Raw genomic sequence first — 19057 nt, 5'->3', positions numbered from 1 at the left:
CTGAAATATGGATTCTGAATGGCCAAAAAAACAGACTTGTATATACCGAGTCCAGGATGGGCATTTCTCAGATTATTCACTTTTCTGTGGAGAATGGTGACCTCAGAGTTAGTATTTGGAGGGTGTGGGGGGATTGCCCCCAAATTGGAATGCAAAAAAACAAATCTAAAGAAAAAAAGAGTGATGTTTAATATTCTGTCTTCTAAATGTTTGATTTTTATCTGCTGTGTTGCCCTCAACATTATGAGTACCAACATTTCAATAGAGATTCCTCCAAACACAGTGCAACAGACAGAATAACCAAAGCAACCAAAGTAAATCCAATCATAGCTTGGCAAATAAAGGAAAAAAGCACAAGTTTTTCATAATAGTTGTAAATGGATCCTTGCATGGCAGAAACTTTCCTAAGTAAATAAAAATCTTAAGATGCTTGTGATAATTGTAAGTGGATTATTGCATGGCCGAAGCTTTGCTAAGTAATTGCTAAGTAATTAAAAATCTTAAGATAATTATGATAGTCATAAATGGATCCCTGTATGGCAGAAATTTTGTTCTTGCTCTATTTTTCAAACCAGGACTGCCAAGCTGCTGGTCCACTAAACTTAGCTGCCCTCCTCATTGCATATTCCCTCATCTAACTACCCAACTCTCATTGCCATTACCTCAATCTGTCTCACGCACTGCTATCTGTAGGTCACTCCTGTCTTCCATTTTAAACCTGTGATTACCATACATTACTTTAAATACATTACTGCTCTTAGGAGCCAGGAATATGTAAAGGAATATGGAATTATAATAAGAATGAATTGTGATACTTCATCCATGTGGTTTATACAGCTGCTTCTCTGTTAATGGAGTCCAAAACTAATATGAAATTATGTATAATCCGTACTATGTATAGTCGGGTGTTGTCTCAAAAGGTTTTTCTCTGCATTTTGGCCAAAATTAGTTCAAAGTGAAAAGTAAGTTTATTTAAACTACCAAGCCTATTGTTATTTAAACGTTTACAGCCTTAGTCTCAGAGAAAGTAAACTGATGACCCTGTCTAAGACATGTACAATGGGAACTTAGACCACTTCTTATAGCTATGTAATATACTTCTCCTTCTGAAAGAATGGCACAGTGGTCTAGTTCTACAAAAGAGGATGACACCCCAAAGAAATAAACCTCAAACCACCCCCGAAGACTGTCTGAATGATGACTCCCTCCGAGTCAACCATAGCCCTGGTGAAGGAAAACAAACATGCTGAGTGACTGTGGATGGTGACTGATGATTGGCAGACAGGTTCAAGGCTGTGAAGAGCGTCCCAGCCATATTGGGCTACACCTCCTTACACACATTTAGACCACAAACAGATGGCATGAAAACTAAAGGAGGCAGTATATCAATATTCATTAAAGATAAATACACTTCCAGATTGGTTAGATAGTATGATTCCCTGGAGATAATTCAGGTGCAATTTACTATTGGTAGGATACCTATTCAAGTCATTGCCAGCAACAGGACCCCATCCATGAGTTATGACACCTACTCTGCCTATTTGGATCTACTTAAGTCTAGCAATATAAATCCAAACACCATGGTTTTGGACAACTTTAACTACCCATCCACTGACTGGGGAAATTACTCATGTGCAAACTCATTTGCCCAAAGGTTCCTCAACTTCATTAACTCCAATGCCATGGACCAGCTAGTTGACAGCCCCACAAGGGGTGCCAACATCCTGGATCTGGTGCTTACCAATATGGTGGACCACTATAGCATCCCCATTGTGAGGTCTTCCCTAGTGAAACTGGACCATAAATCATTCTCATTCAAAGTTACTATCACACCTGACCCACCCCTAGCACCAACTAAACTAAAAACTTCTCCAAAGCAGATTATGACCTCTTACAGGATGATATAAATAGCTTCACTGCACCTCCCTCCTCAGCTGGAACTGGCAGCTATGCTGAGTTCTACACAAATGCTTTATACAAACACCTGAACAACTGTATTAACTCGGCAGTATCTGATAGGACCAAAACAAGCTCCACATGGAAGAGCAAACCTGCCTAGTAGACAATTGCCATTAACAGGCTTTACAATAAGAGAAAGAAATTCCTGTCTAAGAGTAAAAGGGACCAAGCCCTAAACTGGAAAAACACTCCCTTTTCAGCTTAAACAAGCAAATAAGACTTCTTGTGAAGTCCTCCAAAGCCGACTATGAATCCAAATTAGCTTCCTCAACTAAGGACAACCATAAGGCGTTCTTTAGTTACATCTATAACCTAAAAGGAAAGGCCCAGATTTGTGCTGAACTGGTGGTTAATGATACCACATATACTGAGCCTGTGGACATTGCTAACCTGTTAGCTGGCAGGTTCTGTGGAATTTCACTCCCCTGTCCCTGCCATACTTACCCCAGGACATCCCTACCACCTGTCCTCTACCTTTTATCTCTAAAGAGCAGGTTATGAACTCCCTCTCTAAGGTCAAAAACACAGCATCCATGGAACCTGATATCATCCCAGACTGCGTCCTACATGGGCGCAAACAAGAATTAGCAATGCCATTGGGTACTCTTTTCAATCATAATCTAAGCACTGGCTTCATCCCAGGTAAATAAAAAAAGGCTACTGTTATCCCCTTGCACAAGGGTGGTGCTTCCACTGACCCTAGAAACTATAGACCTATTAGCCTGACTAGCCTTATCTGCAAGGCCATGCAGAGAATCATTGTGGACCATATCAACAAATATATTGGTAACCTCCAAACACTTGACCCTACTCAATTTGGATTTGTCAGAGGGAGATCATCCATATTAAACCTGGTGGCCTTCTTTGAGACAGTTATCAAGGCCCTTGATGAGGGGAAATCTGTGCATACAGCCTACTGAGACTTAGCCAAGACCTTTGACACTATCCCCCACTCAGGCATAATTGACAAACTCACCCAGCTAGGTATCAACCTGTATATCATTAGATGGGTCACTAACTGGCTCACTGATATAACCCATATAGTCAAAATTGAGGAATCCACTTCAGACAGCAGACCTCTAACCAGTGGTGTTCCACAGGGATCAGTCTTGGGATCTCTACTGTTTGGAATCTATTTCTCAGAAGCACAAGCTAAAACTAAAAGTCTGTGGCTGACAAAGTTTGCTGATGACTGCAAACTGTGAGTGGTCATAGAATCTCCAAAACAATCTCAACATCCTACAAGAGGGTCTTACACAAAAAAATGACTGGTGCCAAAGTCATGAACTTAAATTCAATGCAAAAAAATGTCTCATCCCTTTCTGTAAGAGTGATGTTCCTGCTAACTACTACATCAATAACAACACCGTAAGTACGCACTCTATGGCGAAAGACCTGGGCACACAGGTTGGCAGCAACCTTACCTTTGAACACCATGTCTCCACAACAGTAAGAAGGGTATTCTATATTGCTCATCTCATAAGTAAGGGCATTGCCTCCAGATAAAAAGTTATAACCTCCCTGTACTCTTCCCTCATCAGGCCAATAACTGTGTACAATGCCCCTTTTGGTATGTACCTTTCCAAGCACCTACAGCAATTGCAGAGACCACAAAGGTTCCTCACAAGGAAAATTCAAGGTCTTCAGCATCTGTCCTATGAGGATCATCTGAAATCACTGTCACTTTATTCTGTTTCATACAGACTACTCAGAGGCAATATCTGCCCTGCATATAAGGCAATCTTTGACCCTGCTTTATTGGAAATGCTGCATGTCCATAAGTCAAATGGTATATGGGTTACTCACTCTAATGGCCTTAACCTGGTATGTGACATTAATAGAACCTGTTGGAGGGGCAGTTATATCTCCCAGAGGTCACCACACCTTTGGAACAGACTCCTGCTTCATTTCAAGCAGAGCACCTCATTGGCCCTCTTCAAACCCAGTCTGGATGATTGGATGGGTAACTGTAAATTCACCCCAGGGGTTCCACCTATGTCCTTTTTGGACAGGGCTGATAGGTGCTGATTGTGAAAATAAGGATAAAACTTGGCTAGGCTTGTGAGGGCCCTAGGGTCATTAGTCTAGTAACCTCCTATGATTCTTTGATCCTATGACAGTAGGGGCAAAGAATGCCATAAAAAATTATTAGTTATTCTCTATACTGTGCATAAGACTAAAACACTACTGCCAGTAAAGATGTTGCACTTACAGAGCAGAATACATCTAACAAATAAGTAACTATCCAAAAGGATGTGAACACTTACATTTAGAGACACAGTTGTGCTGTTTCTCTTCTTTCTGTCTGCAGCAAAGGCAATGGAGAATATTCTACAGCATTCTGCATATGTTTTTTTTTTTTTGTGCAAGCTCCTGACATCAGTAAGATTGAGGACATCCTATGTAACATTTGTGGCAGTACCTGATAGAGAAAAATAGTTCAGACTTCCCTGTAGGTTCAGAGGTTCATAAGTAGGTACTGGGCATGTTGTCAAAGTGACCATTGAGGTTCTTATTCCAACTTCCCAATGGTTCCAAAGCACTGTCTGGTTAGGTGACTTCCTCAAAGTCATATAGTAGGTAAATTAAGTTTGAAGGAATCAAACCCTTTACCACAGGAAGCACTTTGTTAACAGCTCATAGCATTAATATTCTGTGCTGACTGCTAGACTGTATCTATGGTATGTTTTGAAAGCAGAGACAAATTCATCTGCCAAAAACACATAAGAAGTTAAGGTTTAAAAAGGTGGGTGGACTTTCCCTTCCTTTGATTCCTAGGCAAGGAAATGAAACTTTTCTAAAGAACAGACTGGTTCCTGATATAAAAACCTTCTTTTAACTAGAAGCTTTCTGTAGTTGGGAAACTGTTAAACATCTGTGCATAACTGTGGGTTTACTCTAGTCAAAAGATTCTCATAACAGGAAAAAAGGTTACTCAGAGGAGCTGTAAAAACTTTGTGCCCATACTGGCAGTTGCTCTGGAGGGATCTTTCTGCCAGTGTGAGCAGTTACTGGACAGAGATGTGACTGCTGTATTGGTTGTATATTTTCTTGTGATGCCAAAGCCCTGTATTTACTGAACATTAATTACTGAGCTTACGCAAAATGTAAAGACAAATTGAAGCTTTAGTGAACTATAGCAAGGCCCATCTGGAAAGAAGTGCTACTATTGATGAACACCTACTTATCCTGCAGCACCAAATGACTGCAGTTGTAAATCAGCATCCCACATTCCTGGATGTGCAAGAGCAGTAACCCAAGCTGTGAAACCAGGATTATATCATCGCATTTGACTGGAACTAGCCAAAGGTCTATGTTGTTGTTTGTCTTTTCGGCTTTTCTCGGTTAGGGGTTGCCACACCGAAACTCTAGTCCGCTAATGACTGGCAGTCAATTTTTATGGTGCCGAGTTGCCAGCCCGACACCCAACCTTCAGCGAAGGCTCACCCATTCACGCATGTCTTTCCGAGGCCACTCGACCATGGGGAGGACATGCAGACTCCACACAGAAGGCACTCCAGCTGAGAATCGAACAGGAGAACCTCTTGCTGTGAGGCAACAATGCTACTGTTGTACCACCGTGGCTATTGCCAAAGGTCTATATGAAGGTCTATATGAACGTTAAATATATGGATGTCTAGAGCTATCCAGAACTAAAATGAGAGATATTACCAAGTGCAGGAGCTTCACTTGAAACACAACCCCTTACATTTCACAACTGGACAATTAATATGGACAGACCAGAAGGTCGTAAACAGTTAATTAATGTATATTTTAAAATTGGTAAGAACCTCTGGTGAACAATGCAAATAATATTTTAGAAATATTGACACTAGACAAGTTTTTAAGGGAATTCACAAGTAATTTGTGAAAGTAAGTAGGTGTTCCAGAGGTTCCCTAAATCTTCTAAACAGTTATCTTTTTTAGTAAAACAATTATTGTTAATTGAACTTAGAAATCTTACATCAAGAACTGCTTTCAAAACGGTATGCTACTCTGTCTGCAAACAAGGAAAAATTGTTACACCTTGACTGATTTGTTTTAAATGCTTTAGAAAAGGACATATAACCAAGTAATGTACAATTAGTGACACCAATGACACCAATGCCATTTTTGCAAAAACTGTTAGTGCTAGCCAAAAATGTTCCATAAAGCATACCTATAAAATGTGAAACTGTGGAATGTGGCAGTGCTACATTTTTAACTACAGTGTACTAGTACAGAATTGTCCTTCTGTCACTGTGTTGTTACCAAATTTTTCAAATATAATATTCCAGCTGAAAAAAAAAAACAAATTGCAGGGATTTATGGTTCATAGGTTCATAGGAGTGTACCAGGCTAATGACCCTAGGGCCTTTACAAGCCTAGCCATAGGATTACCCTGGCATCGTGCCACCCGACGTTAGTTCCCAGTGCCTCTGTCGAGTAGAGCCACTGGAGTTATCCCCAGAGTGAATTTTCTATTTCCCATCCACTCATCAAGATTTCTCTTGAAGAGGGTCAGCAAGGTGCTCTGCTTGACATGTATGTGAAGTCTAGTCCATAGCATGGGCAGTCTCTGGGTTATGAATCTGTCCCTCCAGCTTGTTCTGTTAATTGTAGTAATGAGGTTGAGGTCTCTGGAGCGTGTGCTGCGGAGGGATTGGGATTTCTTTAGATGTAGCATTTCTGACAGAGCTGGGTCAGACATGGCTTTCTAAGTCAAGCAGAGATCGCCTCTAAGTAGGCGATATGAGACAGAGAATAGTTGGAGTTTTTTGAGTCTGTCCATATAGTGCAAGTGTTTAAGGCCTCTTTGTGAAGTACTTTTGCAGCCTTTCCATTTGTTGCAGATGTCTAGTTAGGTACATGCCAAATGGGGCATTGTACTCGATGATTGGCCTAATGAGGGAAGAGTAGAGGGAGACAATGACCTCTTTCTTCCTGGATGCAAAACCCTTAGTAATGAGATGTGCCACACAGAAGAAATTTCTGACCACAGTGGCAATGTGGTGATCAAAAGAGAGGTTGCTGTCAACCTGTGTTCCCAGATCTCTTATAACGCCTTCTGCATTCAGTGGACTACCATCAATGTGGTAATTCATGGGAACCAGTTTTTTCCCAAAGGGGATAACGACACATTTTTTGGCATTGAGCTTAAGGCCATGGTTCTGACACCAATTGTTGGTCTCAGTGAGGCCATTCTGTAGGATGTCAACATCACTTGGGGAGTTAATAATAGCTCCCAACTTGCAATCATCTGCGAACTTTGTCAGCCAGAGTCTCTTCGTGTTGGCCTGGACTTTAGAGAAGTAGATACCAAACAGGAGAGGACGCAGGACTGAACCCTGTGGGACTGCACTCGTGACTAGTCAGCAGTCTGACTTGGAGTCAGCTACTTTCACACTGTAGGTTCTGTGAGCCAGTTTGCAACCCACCTAGTGATATGGGGGTTGATGCCTAGCTTAGTGAGTTTTTCTATGATTCCTGAGTGGTATCAAAGGCCTTGACCAGATCAAGGTAGGCTGTATGAACCACCTTGCTTTCATCCACAGCTCTAGTGACTGACTCAAAGAAGTCGAGCAAGTTGAGCAGGCATGCTCTTCCCTTCACAAAACCAGACTGTGTGAGATCCAGAGTTTGAAATAGTACCTATTTTGTACTGTGCGTATTTTAAGGCCAGAGACAGCAGGAGTTATAAAAGTAAAATATATTTGACTACTGGGCCACTATCTACAAACTAATTACATCGGGGAAAAAAATATACCTGACCCCCTACCTAACAAACGAGGTATAGAAATCACCTCCATCTTCAACAAAGACCTCATTGACACAACTAATTCAGTTTCTGCACAACTCACTACCCTCTAAACAACCGCCATACCAGCTCACTTGAACTACAACCAAGTAGTGTTAAACAAGGTCAAAAAACAACTACTAAAACTTATACCCATCTCTAGACCTGATCATCCTCCACTAGAATATCTTCAGTTTGGTGCTGATAGTATCATGTATCATGTTACAGTTCTTATAAATGTAGTTTATGTTATTCACATTTTTTAACTGTGGTAAAGTACTAATCACAAATGACCATTTTCAGTGTCAGACCATGATGGATCCATCTCTGAGTGTTACATGCCAATAATTTGGAAAGAAATCCTGTGTAACTCCCAGCTACAAAGGAGGCTCATAAAATAACCACAGTAACTTTAGACTAATAGCTATTATATCACTCATCTCTAAACTACTTGAAAAATATGTAAAGTCACAACTTTCACATAAATTGTCTACTAATAATCTGCAACCTTCCAATCAATATGAATTCCGATGAGCATGCTTTAACTACATCTTACACAACAAAAACTCACATATTCACTGGTACTATTTTCTTCAGCCTAAAGCCTTCAACATTGTATTTCATATTGTCCTGTTCCAAAGACTAGTTAAAATGGACCTCAGTAGGAACACCTTATACTGGCTGAAAAGTTTACACTTCAAAAGATTTCAAGCAGCTAGATGGTCTCAGTTCAATCTCAGAGTTCCAGTTCACCAATATACGTGTCCCCCAGTATTTCATACTTTCTGCAGTGCTCTTTAGCATTTTTTCAAATATACATAAACCTCATTTCCCAATTCTACACTCATTCAATATGCTGACTTCACCATTATCTTAATTCCAAGCTACTAACCAAGACAACTTTGACTCCTTAGAACACTGGTTTGCTAACTCTCAGCTCCCACTAAATTGCAACAAAACAAAACTCATTCTTTTTATTTCTGGTGAGATTATCATTAACTGAAAAAAATAGCACATCAATGGAAAAGTCACTGGTATCAGAACTATGAGCTGTAGTCACTGACCATAAACTAACCTTTACAAACACAAAGTAAATAATATCTCAAAACACACAAAATGCTAAGTATGCTCCATAAATCCAAGCACAACATAACTAGCTCAGCTAACCTAAAGACAACAGAGCTGTTGCTCTTTCCTACTCTCCTTTACTCTCCCTCTCAAACCACTCAATGTCCTGTCCTTTTGCCAGAACCAAAATGCTTTTATTTCTTTTTATTATTCAATCTAATGCTCTTTTATTGTGTGGCATTACTCCTTTTAAATAATTATAAACTGTTTCTTCATACTGTCATACGTTACTTGCTTGTAAATATTTATTTTGTAACTTTAATATGTGGATTTTCTGCCATAGTCTCCATTGAACATAGACTTTTGGTCAGTCTGACTGACTATCCCCCACACACACATACATGCACACATATGCACACACACACACAAACACACACACACACACACACACACACACACACACACACACACACACACACACACATACACACACACAAACAAACGTGTTCCTACTGCAAATACTGATGAACAGCAGAACAAATTCTAAGTATCAGGTATAGCGTCTGGCTTAGAGTGAAGAGTGTGAGGCAGAGTCTGCTAATACATGAAGGGCTATACACTGAAAATTTAGAAAACCTGTAGTTCCGATACTTTTGTTTTTTGGGGGATTTACAACTACTGTGAATTGGTTAGAGCAGCTCTGAAAACAATGGAAACTGAGGTAAATCAGGCAAAAAGTGAAAAGTATTCTGGTAAGATACCTATGACTATCACTAATGTCATTCTAGTTAGATGGGAAGTTAAAAACACCTTATTTCCTTATGTCTAACATGACTCATATAAATGTGACTTGAAATGGATACTGGAAACAACACCACCAAGCAATAAAACAAGATTGTGTTAATATGCCTGGACTAATGCCATCCATTTTGAGTTAAAGCATATGAAATTATAATAAGAAACACATAGATCATTTGTGATGTATTAAAATAGCTGAAAATACAAAAATACCATAAAATGCTTTTTTGTATTTTTCTTTTTTTTTTTTTTTTTGAGTTCAAGACAGTTTTCCTTTAAAAAGCTATGACATTTATGGGGGGAGGAAAAGAACAGAAAAGATAAGCCTTGCTAAAAGACTCGTTAAAATAAAGAAAGTAAATGTAGAGAATGTCAGAGAAGTGGAATCTTCCACAAAAGACCCCATGTTTTAAAAGTAAAGATCCCATATTTTAAAAGTAAAGATCCCATGTTTAAAAGTAATTAGAGAAGTCAGTGTGGAAACAGAAAAGGAAAGACTTAGAGTTAAGAATATACCAAGAGAGCTGTATCAGCAGCCAGTGTCAAAATAACAAATGTATAATACATGTGATTACACAGCATGTAAAAATGAAAATATGGTATAACTAAAGATTTGATGCAGAACACGGAAAAAAAGAATATACTAAGAGAAGTGGGTGCAGATACAAAGGAAGAAACAGATGAAGGTGTTTGCCTTACAAGCACAAGGTGCAGGGTTTGAGTCGCACAAGGGATAATTGGCTAGGCTTAAAATGGCTCGCAAGAGCAGTTAGCTTAGTACTAACCTATGAGTTATGAGCTAACCTATGAACCTATGAGCTATGAGCTAATCTAAACAACTCCCTGCTATACCATAGCAGGCAGACAGGCAAAAACAGAAGTAGGACTCTAATATCTCTTAAGGAATGCCATTGTTGTGACTTTACCCTTTTTTATCTTGGAAGGAATACCAGAAGTATTTGTATTATGCTAGCAATCTTGATATAACATGTTGGAACACATCATGGCCCTCCTTCTTTGAGAAAAAGGAAATACAAAAATGATTAGACTTTCTGGTGTCTTCAGTTCTATGCAAATAGTATCATAGCTGCCTGTGAATAGCCAGAGAATGCAGCATTTTTTCAACTATTCTGTACATTGGGGAAAAACAGGGGCAGTTAGACAGCCTGGTGAAAGGACACTCCAATACTTCTTTGGGCATAAGGCTGGATTGGATCTCAGGCTCACTATTCTTATGGAATATTAGAAAGTGCTCCTTGCATGTTAAGGCTTGAAGTTCTGGCCCTCTCTTAGCTGATGTGAGGTCTACGAGCAGAATAGTTTTCATTGTCAGGAGTTTTATCTGTGGTGTACCTACAGGCTCAAATGGTGCTTAAGTAAGTTTCTCTAAGACATACTTAAGGTCTCAAGGGGAGGCAATTCTCTTGCATGGTGCTTTCAAGTGCAACTGTAATTTAAGTAATTGTTTGACTGGTAATATGGTGCCTAAGAGCAGAGCCACCAGAAAGCAGGCTGAAATAGCTAAGGGATGTATGTTAATAGATGTGTAAACCAAGCCTGCCCCAATAAGCTCATTAAGATATTGGAGAACCATGGCTGCCAGTGCTGTGCTAGGGTCCTATCTCCTTCTTAGGCACCAGTATAATTTTTTTTTCATTTGGATAATTAGGGTTTCCTAGTGACTAGCTTTTTTGCCTCCTTGATAATATTCAGCATGTCCTCTATGTGCTGGTGTATGAAGGACAGCAGTATCAAATCATGCAAGCAGTGAGCTGCTATGTCTTCAGGGTGGAGTATAGGAGGGACATATTGTTCTTTGTGAGGAAGCCCATCATTAGAGGCAGTACCTGAGGCTTTATCCTGGGCATCTCCATCAGCAAGGGGGGAAGAACTAGTGCTGTCTGGACCAAAACGATGCTATCAGCAACATCTTCAGTTTGGCCTGGCTTAGTTTTTGTTTCACTCTGCGCAGCAAGGTGATCAGAGAAAAGACATAAAGAAATACACTATTCCAGTTTATAAAGAAATTGTCCATTGACCAGACTTAATTGCATGATGCTGTTTAGAAACTTTATTCAGCCAATTATTGTCTGGTGATGCAGACATATCTATCTCTGGAATACCCTGCCTCTGTATTATTTGGAAGAAGACCTCCATGTGTAACATTCATTATTATGGTTCTGTCTTTGATATTCTGAATTGGTCTGCCACTGTATTTTGCTAAGAGGATACATAGACTGCTTTTATGGTTACCTGGTGCTTTAAAGTTAGTTATCAAGCAGTCACTACTAACCTGAAAAGGGAGTAAGATCTTGCTCTTTTCTGTTTGTTAATGTATCACAGTTTTAGTTTTGTCCATCACAACATAGAGGATGCCTTCTCTCCAAATTTGTTTGAAGACCTTAGCCTGAATTAACACTTAATTTTCTTTTCTTTTGTGTTGCATTCCTTGTCTCTTGAGGGCCTGTGTGAATAGCCCCCAAGCTAGGTCCTGCAGCTTCTGTTGTCAGTGTCTGGTTGTGTAGTCTCTGGCTGAATGGAACCCCAATTTTTTGTTGCCTTACACTTATCAGCACTGCAGTTTCTTGGCAAAGCCGGGTAAGAATGGGATCACATTCCCAAGATGTTGGAATGGGATCACATTCCCAAGATGTTGGGAGTGCTGGGTCTAGACTAATTTCAGATACTGCTGGAGTTTTTCATATGTAAAAATGGCTAGAGGTACTATAAACATGGTGGAAGCTATGTATTCCAAAGCCTTGATGCATTCTCTGACTGTCCCTTTCCCTGGCTAGATTGAAAAAATGTGTCTGTAAGTGAACCACAATCTCTGGTGGTAGAAAAGCCTTTTCTCAGACTATGTCTAGCAAAGAGTCAAAGAAAACCACCCTCTGACATTTAATAAGCCTTGGCTTTTGAATGTTAAAGGACAACCCCAGAGACTGAAAAAAGTTCATGGAAAAAGAAAGTTTATTCTTGACTTCCAACTGGGAAGTTGCCTGAATGAGGTAGTCATCCACATGTGGGTATATGTGGATGCCCTTAGCTCTGCAAAAAACGATCATAGGTTCATAGGTTCATAGGTTGGTACTAGGCTATCAGCCCTAGGGCCTATACAAGCCTAGCCATAACAATTCCCTGGATATTTCTTCCCACTATATTTACTTCTCTGGACCCCTGTCTAGCAGGGCAACTGACATGATCCCCGGGGTGAATTTCCTATCTCCAATCCAATCATCAAGGTTCCATTTGAAGAGAGCCAAGGAGGCCCTCTGGAATAGACTATGGGCAGTCTATTCCAGAGTATGGGGAGTCTCTGGGTCAGGAACCGATCCCACCAGCATGTTTTGTTCATTGTGATGACAAGGTTTAGATCCCTGGAGCGTGTGGCTCTGAGGGATTGGGATTTCTTTAAGTGGAGCATGTCCAACAGCTCAGGGTTTGACATGGCCTTGTATGTTAAGCAGAGATCGCCTTTGAGTAGACGATATGCCACAGAGTATAGCTGGAGTTTTTTTAGACAGTCAGCCTATGGCATCTGCTTTAGGCCTGTGATTCTTTTAGTGAGGTATTTCTGTGGCCTTTCCAGCTGTTGCAGATGTCTTGTGAGGTACATACCAAACAGGGCATTATACTCTATAATGGGTCTAATGAGGGATGAGTACAGTGGAACAATGACCTCCTTTTTTCTGGATGTAAAGCCCTTAGTGATGAGGTGTGCCACATAGAAGGATTTCCTGACTGTTGTGGCGATGTGGTTATCGAAAGTGAGACCACTGTCCACCTGTGTCCCTAAGTCTCTCATCACACTTTTGATATTTAGTGTACTGCCACCTATGTGGTAATTCATGTGTACATGTTTTTTTCCAAAGGGGATAACTATACTTTTCTTGGCATTAAGCTTAAGCCCATGGCTCTGGCACCAGGCATCTGTTTCTGTAAGGCCCTTTTGTATAATATCCACATCATTTGGGGATTTAATAATGGCTCCCAGTTTGCAGTCATCTGTAAACTTTGTTAGACAGAGTCCCTTAGTGTTGACCTGTACTTCAGAGAAGTAGATGCCAAACAAGAGTGGTCCCAGGACTGAACCCTGAGGTACTCCACTTGTCACGTGTCTGGAGCTGGATTTGGAGTCGGCTACTTTTACAGTTTGGGTTCTGTAAGTAAGCCAGTTGGCAAACTGTCGAGTGACATAGGGATTTATGCCCAGCTTAGTAAGTTTATCTATGATTCCAGAGTGGGGCATGGTGTTGATGGCCTTGGTGAGGTTCAGATAGGCTGTGTGGACCTCCTTAACCTTGTCCACAACTCTGGAGACTGATTCGAAGAAGTCAATCAGGTTCAGGAGACAAGATCGGCCCTTCACAAACCCAAACTGGGTGGGGTCCAGTGTTTGAAAGTTTCCAATGTCTTTGTTTATAAGTTCCATGATAATGCGTTCCGTGCCCTTGCAGATCAGGCTCATCAGACTGATGGGATGGTAGTTCCCGGGATCCAAGGTGGATCCCCCTTGTGGAGTGGGATAACTGTAGCTGTGTGCCACTCAGTGGGCATGAAGCCTGAGGTGAGGCTATGATTAAACATGACACTTAGGTGAGGTGCCAGTTCATTTTGTAGTTCATGTAGTACACAGCCTGTGATGTCATCTGGTCCCATGGATGCTGTATTCTTAGCTTTGGAGAGTGTGGTTTCTACCTGTGTGGCCATGATTACTGGAATTTGGCAATCTTTTGGTATTAAGACAGGCCCTTTAGGGGGTGAGAGGGGGGGTGAAGTCGGCACTAAATCGATCTGCCAGGATATAGCCAATATCCTTGGGATCAGTATATTTAATGCCATTCTGTTGAAGCTCAGAGCAGATCTGAGCATTGCCATTTAGATTCTTGACATAACTATAGAATGCCTTGTGGTTGTCTTTGGAATCTTTGGCAATTTTATTTTCATAACTAGCTTTTGAGGATTTTATGAGGGATCTCAGCTTCTGACTGAGGCTGGTGAGGGAGTTTTTTGCATCCTGGGATTTTCCTCTTTTCTGCAACAGTTTCTTCCTTCTGTTGTATAGTTTGTTTATAGCAGGGGACCACCAGATTAGCTTCCTTTTTTTGGAGGAGAGCATCTTGGTTCTATTTGGGATGGCACGATTCATGCATGAGTGGATGTGCTCGTACAGTGCCTTAGTGTAGGATTCTGCAGTCGAACTTTCAGATCCCGTCTGCATGGGTGTCATGAAGTTTGTCACTTCTGACTTCAGTAGCATGAAGTTGGCTTTGGAGAAGTTTTTTAAGGAGGTTTCCTTGCTGAGGGGTGGGGGTGGTATGTGGATGTCAAGGGTGATTTGCTTATGGTCAGACCTGACCAATGAGGGGGTGACCAGTGGTGTGGAGCATCTATCTCCCATGTTGGTAATGACCAGGTCTAGGATATTGTAGCCCCTGGTGGGACAATGGATTAGTTGATCCAGGGCATTGGAATTTATGAATTCCAAGAACCGTTGGGAAAAGGAGTTGGTACCCGAGTAGTTTTCCAAGTTAATGGCAGGATGGTTAAAATCACCCAGTATTAGGGTGTTTGGTTGTATCTTAGTATTTTCCAGTATGTTTATAAAGGTGTACTGAGAATCTTGGGGCATGGTGGGGGACCTGTAGCAAGCTACAGCAGTAGCCAAACTAAAGGGCAATAATGTAAACTGATAGTGTGAGTCCCCTTGCTCTGAATCTGGGAAATTGCCTTTGGTCCCTGTGGACTGGAATGTTACAGAAGGCATCCTTGAGCTCTAGTACTACCATCAAGGCTTTGGGAAACAGGAGGGGTAAAAAGGACTGTACTGTTAGCATTTTGAATGTTGGAATTGTGAGGAATATACTTATTTTTGAAAGATCTAAGAATGGTCTTCAAGTGCTTTCATTTCTGGAAAACAGAAACAGTCTTGAATAAACCTCTTTATTTTGTTCTTTAAAGGTTAATGTTTCTGTACCCCTCAGTGCTAAATGGTCTTTCAGGATGGAGAGATTAGATTTGTTCAATCACTTTTCTCCAGTATAATTACTGATGTACTAGTAATTTTTGCAAACTGGAGTCCATACCCATCTGACATTGTTTGGTGGCCTCATCTGCCTTTGGTTATTGTTTCCCAGGCTGGGAATCACTTGCACTATCTACTGGCTCACCCAACTGGGGCAGGGTTGTGATGAAAGAAGGGATGCAGTGGGGATTTAGGAAGGGTTTGGGAGTGGAAAGGACATGAAATAGTCACAGCTGTTCCCAGTGCGAGGAAAAGCAACTGGGTCCCCCAAATTTTCCTTTGGTTTTTCCCTGACATTTCTTTTTGAATTGGTCCTCTTTCCCTTTTACAGGATTACCTTTATCTTACCTGTGATATAGGAACCTGGTTTGAAGGTTAATTCCTGTAATAATGTGGCAAGGTAGGGTGAAAATTAGATTTTTCTAAAATACTTCAATGGTAGGAATCCCATAGAGCAGCTCCTTATCTGAGAAGCATTCATAAGCTATACTTTGACCGCCTTTGAAAGGGTTGTACCACTTAATCATAGAACCTATAGCTTCTGCCATACTACATCCACAGCATTATATCCACAGTTATAGAGTAAATATCCGAACCCAGTACCTGGTAGCTCGAGCAATGCGGAGGGAAAATGAATGAGTAGTAAAGATGAATCTCCACCAACTGAACTGTGTAAAACACTATTTAATCCACTCTGCTCAACAAACAGAAATATGATACACGATACAATGCATCCAACATCAAGGGTTAAGTGCTTTCATCTGTCCTTGCCAGACTTCTTCAGAACCATTGAATTACTTTGTAAACTCAGTTTTATACCAAGTTTTGGCGCCAAAATTTTAATAAATTAATTAATTGGGTTCGTAAAAAAATGTATTAATTAATTATAATTCAAGGATGCTTTTAAAACCTAATGTATAGCTACCTTTTACATTCAAATGCATGGTGTAACCATTACAATACTTTTATATCCATGTTAAAAACTTTTAATATGACATATTAAAATACAATGATACCTAGATGTAAATATTAAATAGTGTACTATAAAAACTCTATGAATTAAAAATAATAATAATAAATATTTAATGCTATGAACTTATGTTGTAATCTAAATCACTACAATAGTTGTGCCATATAACAGTACAAATTAAATGAAGGGTTACAAAATTTGACCAATAAAAAACAATAAAAACGGGATCCCTTTTCACACTGTTCACCCATGGTTTGACATTGATATAACATAGGGATAACCTACATGACATGGTAATAAATAATGTAAATGTATATGTAACTTATTATGTGACAGGACTATCCACTAAAAATGAATCTCCATGTTTAAGAGGATCCAAGTATCAGAAATGGTTTCAAACTGATGTATTCATTGAGTCCTGGGAATGTGGTGGCATCGAGACAAATCTGCCATCTACACTCCAGGAAACCTAATCTAGCCTTCCAATTTCCACTTCCAGCTGTTCTATCTACCTGATCTATGGCACAACTATTGTAGTGATTTAGATTACAACATAAGTTCATAGCATTAAATATTTATTATTATTATTTTTAATTAAGTATTGTATGATATAGATATATAGGATATAAAAGTATTGTAATGGTTACACCATGCATTTGAATGTAAAAGGTAGCTATACATTAGGTTTTAAAAGCATCCTTGAATTATAATTAATTAATACATTTTTTTACGAATCCAATTAATTAATTTATTAAAATTTTGGCGCCAAAACTTGGTATAAAACTGAGTTAACAAAGTAATTCAATGGTTCTGAAGAAGTCTGGCAAGGACAGATGAAAGCGCTTAACCCTTGATGTTGGATGCATTGTATCGTGTATCATATTTCTGTTTGTTGAGCAGAGTGGATTAAATAGTGTTTTACACAGTTCAGTTGGTGGAGATTCATCTTTACTACTCATTCATTTTCCCTCCGCATTGCTCGAGCTACCAGGTACTGGGTTCGGATATTTACTTAGTTGCCTTTCTACACTACATTCTTTCTGAGTCGTTCCATGGCCGAAACAGCACCTTTGGATACTTCATTGAGTAGGGCGGAGTTTGTGACGCTGAGAGCGGAAGTCTCAATGCTACAAGCTGATGTTAACAAACTTCTTGAACTAGTGGGGAAGCTAGCTGCTACGGTGCAAGCTGGCACCAGTACGATCTCTCCCCATAAAGGAGAAAAAACAACAGACACACCACCATTTGTTGCTGAATGTATAGAGCTGAACAGCCTGGGTGATATACCAAATGGACAAATTCATGTGAGAAATACACCTATGCAGACCACTTGCATTGACATAAAAGAAACGGGTGACAATGTGTTATCCGAAGCTGAATTTACCTTTGATTTCAGCTTGTTTCATCATAAAGAGGAGACACAGAGACTTGGGGCTCATCCGAAACTACGTGAAAAAACCAAAACGTATTCTAATGCGATCAGTAAGGGAGCGAATAACAAAGCAAATACAGGTACTTTATTTAAAGAATTTATTTCAAGCCCTAAACCTATAAACAAACTAAATGAAAAGTATGGTATAAATCCGGCGATTCAAGATGCTGAAAACAAAGGAAATAAGGACAAAATAATGCATGATTTCTTAGCCGATGACTTCGAATTTAATTTGGATGGTGATCTTAAATATAGATATGACAGGTATGCTTCCAGCGTACCATCTAACAGTATGAAAATGAAGATTAACCTTTTAGGTAAAAAGTTGATACAGTTTAAAAGTTCAAAGCTTGACAATGTGTATTTGGAGAAGTGCATGAATGCACATATTGTGCCTAAGGGGTTACGTTTTTTTAAACTTCCTTTAGGGATCAATTATAGTAACACTGTTAAACAAGATTTTAATAAATTATTTGATATGTTTGGTAGCATGTATATGAAAATGTTAATGAAATACAATGATGAAAAGATAGCCAAGTTATTTAATGAGTTAGAAGTATTAAATGAAGAAGTCACTTGTGACAATGAATTTGATATATGGCAAGAGTTGTATTTAAAACAGTTCCAGACAGCAAGTTATAGGGTGAAGAGTGTATACAATAGGAAAGTGCATAAAGTGGAGAGAGACACTGAACAATACAGGATAGGTAGAGTATACATTTGGCCACAACAACAGAGGGAAGGCACCAATATAAATTATTTGGAACAAAGTGAAGGTAGGAACAAGCATGACAGACAGGATGGTAACACAAATTTTCAAGGGGGCAGATTTTTTCCTGCCCCAAAGAAATTTCAAAAGAGATATTGAAACATAGTAGAAAAGGAAATCTCACCACCACATTGGAAAATATGGTGAGTAGTGCGACTGCTGAGATACATGAAAGTGACAAAAGAGAGGAAAATATTAATAAAGGTAGTCCTATGATTTTTAATTTTAATGGATTTATGGTATATAACTACACCAATATG

The sequence above is a fragment of the Protopterus annectens genome, chromosome 4.part0 (genome assembly GCF_019279795.1).
Source record: "Protopterus annectens isolate FY-2018-M chromosome 4.part0, PAN1.0, whole genome shotgun sequence".
NCBI lineage: Eukaryota > Metazoa > Chordata > Ceratodontiformes > Protopteridae > Protopterus > Protopterus annectens.
Note: the sequence above shows the minus strand (reverse complement) of the source record.